The sequence below is a fragment of the Triticum urartu genome, chromosome 1A, assembly GCF_056163025.1.
Source record: "Triticum urartu cultivar PI428250 chromosome 1A, HENAU_Tu73, whole genome shotgun sequence".
NCBI classification, from domain to species: domain Eukaryota; kingdom Viridiplantae; phylum Streptophyta; class Magnoliopsida; order Poales; family Poaceae; genus Triticum; species Triticum urartu.
The window spans coordinates 343,641,279-343,647,067 of record NC_141873.1 but is presented as its reverse complement, the minus strand read 5'-3'; positions in this window follow the sequence as shown (position 1 = coordinate 343,647,067).

The window sequence follows — 5,789 nt, the reverse complement described above, 5'->3', positions numbered from 1 at the left end:
TGTGTATCAACAAGAGACAATAAAAAAGGTTTACGCAGGGTCTTAATCTAAAAAGAATCCTTGGAACGGGTCCCTGCTGCACGTCTGTGCCTGTGTCTCCGTTGTGCCGTATCCTGGACGGGTGTAGCACGATGGTCATCTGTAAAAGAGAGGAATTTAGGTGAAAAAGTTGTCGTGCAGAGAGATAGTTTTTAAAGAAACCATGTATAACTAGAAATGAGTATAAATTGCCACTTGTCTGCGCGCATTGGCCCCCTTATATTTGTAATAGGGGTGTGGCCATCAATCCGGTATAAATTAAATATAGCAGCGCCGGACCTGTCTAACCGCGTCCGTGGTCTTGACGACCTATCAAATACTTTAGTTGGCGAGGCCGTTTTTAGTGTGCGGCTGCCAAGGCAGTCGCATTCTCTTCGGCGCGCAAGGATCGCTTAATACTTCCGTTCACTGTAATGATGCCGCGTAGACCGGGCATCTTGAGCGTCAGGGAAGCGTAATGTGGTATTGCATTAAAGCGAGCAAAAGCTTCGCGTCCAAGTAGTGCTTGATAGCCACTTTGGAACGGAGCGATGTGGAAGGTTAAATGTTCGCTACAGAAGTTATCGGGGAAGCCGAATATAACCTTTAGTAGCAGGGAGCCCGTGCAATGAGCCCCTGGGCCTGGCGTTACTCCTTTAAAGGTAGTATTGCTATGGCAAATTTTCGTTGGGTCTATCCCCTTTTCGCGGATTGTATCCTGGTATATCAGGTTGAGACTGCTGCCACTGTCCATTAGGACTCGTGTGAAGTGGTATCCGTCAATTATTGGGTCTAATACCAGGGCAGCCCATCTTGCACGCCGAATACTTGCTGAGTAATCACGATGGTCGAAAGTGATCGGTTGAGACGACCAGTGGCAGGACTCCGCGGTGATATGCCCTTGGGCATATTTTTGTGGGAGTGCCGTTTTGTTTCTCCCCTTGATCACGTGTAACATGTTTACTGTTTTGACTTCTGGTGGAAATTTCTTTTGTTCCCCAGTGTCTTGCTTGAGAGGCTCATCCTCGTCTTCGCTTGGTTTATCCTCCCCCTTGTGTACGGCGTTGAGCTTGCCGGACTGCTTGAAGACCCAACATTCTCCGTGGGTATGATTAGCGGGTTTACCAGGGGTGCTATGGATCTGACATATTTGGTCCAGAATTTTGTTTAGGCTGGACAGTTCATCTCTGGCGCCTTTAGAGGGCGGCTTTTGCTGACTTGGCCGAGAGCTTTTGAATCCGGCGTTTACTGCCGTGCTCCTCGTGCTGTCTTCTTTATTCTGGCGTTTGTTATTGCTGTTGCGCCGTGATTTCCCGTTTCCATCTCTAACTTCGGATGTACTGGGGTCGCTGGTGCTGCATCTGGCTAGCCAGCTATCCTCACCCGCGCAAAAGCGGGTCATGAGGCTTGTTAATGCTGCCATTGTTCTCGGCTTTTCTTGGCCGAGGTGTCTGGCAAGCCATTCGTCATGGACGCTATGCTTAAAAGCTGCCAAGGCTTTGGCGTCCGGATAGTCGACAATTTGGTTCTTTTTAGTAAGAAACCTGTTCCAAAGCTTTTGGGCTGACTCTCCGGGCTGTTGAGTTATATGACTCAAATCATCCGCGTTCGGAGGTTGGACATAAGTCCCTTGAAAATTTTCCCGAAAGGCATCTTCGAGCTCTTCCCAACTTCCAATGGAGCTTTCGGGGAGGCTCTTAAGCGAGTGCCGAGCTGGCCCTTTGAGTTTGAGGGGTAAATACTTAATGGCGTGGAGATCATCTCCCCGAGCCATGTGGATATGGAGGATATAGTCCTCAATCCAGACCCCAGGGTCTGTTGTTCCATCGTATGCCTCTATGTTTACGGGTTTGAATTCCTCTGGAAATTCATGGTCCAGCACCTCATCGGTGAAACATAGGGGGTGTGCGGCACCCCTATATCTGGGTGTACCACGTTGTTCGGATGTTTGTTGTGTTGCATCGTATGCTGGAGCACGCTTGCGTGGTCCATATATGGATCTGGTTTTGCCCTCCTTTTGATGCGAGCCCTCGCGTAGACCGCATATTGGCTTATGTGCGACGTTGCTTGCCGCTTTATGTTGGCCGTGAGGTTGTCTATCCGGCCAGATGGCTGTTTTAATTTTTGGTTGTGGGGGGTCTGAGGCCTCCTCATCGAATTCAGGTAGCAACTTCCGCTTTGGGTAGCTCTTGGTGGGGCGATTGCCGCTGTACTTCGCTGCTGTGTTGAGTACTTCACTCCATTTGATTTGGAGTGTGTCCTGCGCAGCCTTGAGTCTTTGCTTCTGCTTTTTCAGACTCCTCGCGGTGGCAACAAGCCTTTGACGGGCATTCTGCTGCTCCGGGTGCCTGTCCGGCGTTATGTCGTCCGGACTATCATCTTTGACAGAATTGGTTTGTTCGGTTTGATTATCCGTATTGCCGTGGTCCGGCGGTGGTTCGCCCTGCTCCAACGCTGGGTCTGTATGATCGTTATTTCTGCCGAGGCGGGATTTGGGGCGGTGCTTGCACCGCCGCTTTGACTGCTTCTCGAGGGAACAAGCCTTCGTTGCGTCCTTCCGTTCCTCGTCGTCGTCTTCTTTTGGTGTGTCCACCATGTATACGTCATATGATGAGGTGGACGTCCAGCGCCCTGTGGGCGGTGGTTCCTCTTCGCCTCCCGCATCGTCGTCCATACTGTCGATGTCTTCGGAGTCGATGTCGAGCATGTCGGTTGAGTCATCGACAGTGGCTATTAAGTGGGTGGTGGGTGGGCGTCGAATTTCTTCGTCGTCCACATCCCAATCCTATTGGCCATAATCCGGCCAGGGCTCTCCTGACAAAGAGAGAGACCTTAGTGAATTTAGAATATCACCGAAGGGCGAGTGCTAAAAGATATCCGTGGCGGTGAATTCCATGATCGGCGCCCAATCGGATTTGATTGGCAGGGGCACGGGCGGTTCGGAGTCAGAAAAAGAGTCCGGCACCTTGGAGTCACGGGCTGCGCAGAGGATTAGGCTGGTGTTCGGCTCGATCGCCGTTGAGACCGCAGCCCCTGAGGCGGTGTCTAACCACCCATCCTCGATTGGCGCAGTTGGCTCCGAGCTAAGGGTCGGAGCTGATGCGGGCGCGGCCTCTGGGGTACTGTTCGGTGGCAGAGCTAGGTCATACCCATCGTGATAGTGCGGCGCGCCCGGCTGTGGCTCGAATCCGTCGAAGATCAAGTCTCCGCGGATGTCGGCCGTGTAGTTCAAACTTCCAAATCTGACCTGACGGCCAGGGGCGTAGCTTTCAATCTGCTCCAGATGGCCAAGCGAATTAGCTCGCAGTGCAAAGTCGCCGAATACGAAGATCTGTCCGGGGAGAAAAGTCTCACCTGGACCGCATCGCTATCGATGATAGTAGGAGCCATCAAGCCTAACGGCAATGACACAGAGGAACTCTCAATGAGAGCACCAATGTCGGTGTCAAAACCGGCGGATCTCGGGTAGGGGGTCCCGAACTGTGCATCTAGGCCGGATGGTAATAGGAGGCAGGGGACACAATGTTTTACCCAGGTTCGGGCCCTCTTGATGGAGGTAAAACCCTACGTCCTGCTTGATTGATATTGATGATATGGGTAGTACAAGAGTATATCTACCACGAGATCAGAGAGGTTAAACCCTAGAAGCTAGCCTATGGTATGATTGTATGTTGTGATTGTTGTCCTACGGACTAAAACCCTTCGGTTTATATAGACACTGGAGAGGGTTAGGGTTACACAAGGTCGGTTACAAAGGAGGAGATATCCATATCCGTATTGCCTAGCTTGCCTTCCACGCCAAGTAGAGTCCCATCCGGACACGAGACGAAGTCTTGAATCTTGTATCTTCATAGTCCAACAGTCCGGCCAAAGGATATAATCCGGCTGTCCGGAGACCCCCTAGTCCAGGACTCCCTCACCAATCATTGATCTTCTCTGAAATCTATTATCAATGTGCATCAGATCAATGACACATATTTTGTTATTAATTACCAAAACCACCCGGGTATTAATTACACTTTCAAATTTCAACTCGAGACCCCAGGCATCGTACTCGACGTGATTCCAACTCAAGACCTGAGGCATCGTACAAACCGTGGATAACCAATGGGACACCTTAAGATGTTGTTACTTTTATTGTTCTTCGAATACAACGCTAAAAAAGAGTGGTTTCCATGTTTTTGGTTTTTTGACCGATTTTTCTTCTGCTTTTTTCCTTTTCTCTTATTTTTTCATTCTATTTTATTCTTAAAAATCTTGATTTTTAAAAAAAAACCATGAACTTTTCTTAATTTTGTGTACTTTTTTCAAATCCATAAGCTTTTCTTCAAATTTGTGAATTTTTTTAATCCACAATTTTGGTCTTGAAAATCCATGAACACACGAAATTTTTCTCAAATTCATGAACTTTTTTCGAAACACATGAACTTTTCTTCAAATCGGTGAACTTTTCAAAAACTATGATTTTTTATTCAAGATTGACAAGCTTTTATCAAAATCGATGATTTATTTTTCTAAATAGATGAATTTCTTCAAGTTGGTGAACTATTTTTGAAGATTGATGAACTTTTTCAAATTTTTTTAAATTCGTCTACTTTTTTCATAATGGGTGAACTTTTTGCAAATCAATGATCTTTTTTTACAAATCAATGAAGTTTCAAATTCGTGTTGATGAACTTTTTTTAAATTGATGATTTTTTTTCAAGTGTGTGATTTTTTTTAAATCAATGAACTTTTTCAAACTCGATGAATTTCTTCAAATTGGTGAATTATTTTTTAAGATTGATGAACTTTTTCAATTTTTTTAAATTTGTCTACTTTTTTCACAATGCGTGAACTTTTTGCAAATCAATGATATTTTTTTTACAAATAAATGAAGTTACAAATTCGTGTTTGTAGCGACCCGACCTCAGATGGTCAAGTCTCTGTGCATAAGTGTCATCCCTGGATCGGTAATGCTGACACACAAAGTACTCGAAGGATTTATAACAGAGTAGCAATCACACACTTATTACATCGAATATCTCAAAAGAGAACTTATTACAGTAAATATGGCTTAAGGCCATCTAAATAAGATAACATCGGAAGATTTGGAAGATAAAGTGAGTTCATCAACTCCAACGGCATAGCTGAGTGCATGACAAACGACCTAGCGCACCTTACTCTTCGTCTGAAAAGTCTGCAACATGATACGTTGCAGCCCGAAAACGGGTCAGCACATGGAATATGCTAGCAATATAACACAGTAGAGTATAGAACAGATAAATGCTATCACTACATGCATATATGGCTGGCGGAGGCTCTATGGTTATAATGTTTTGTGAAAAGCCAATTTTTTCCTACAACAAAGGAACATATTTTATTTAACTACCATGGTAGTTGTTAAACATTGAGAAGGTTCCTCCAACTCAATCCCAATTAGAAAGTAATTAACAACCCAACAAATTAAGTAATAGAGTGATGAGATCAATATGATAATCCAAGATCCAGATACTTAAGATGTCCATAACCGGGGACACGGCTAACCATGATTAGTTTGTACACTCTGAAGAGGTTTGCGCACTTTTCCCCACAAGACTCAATCTCCTCCATTGGATTTCTCGCACTACATGGTGTTTGATAAACGGATGACCGAGACACAGTTTTTCAGAAACATTAACTCTAACCCTGGGTAGACCGTACCAACCTACACCCCCTACATCTGCTAGCCTACCATTGGAAGAGGTCATGCAACTTACTCCACTATGCTAGAGCCCATAATAGCTTGTGGC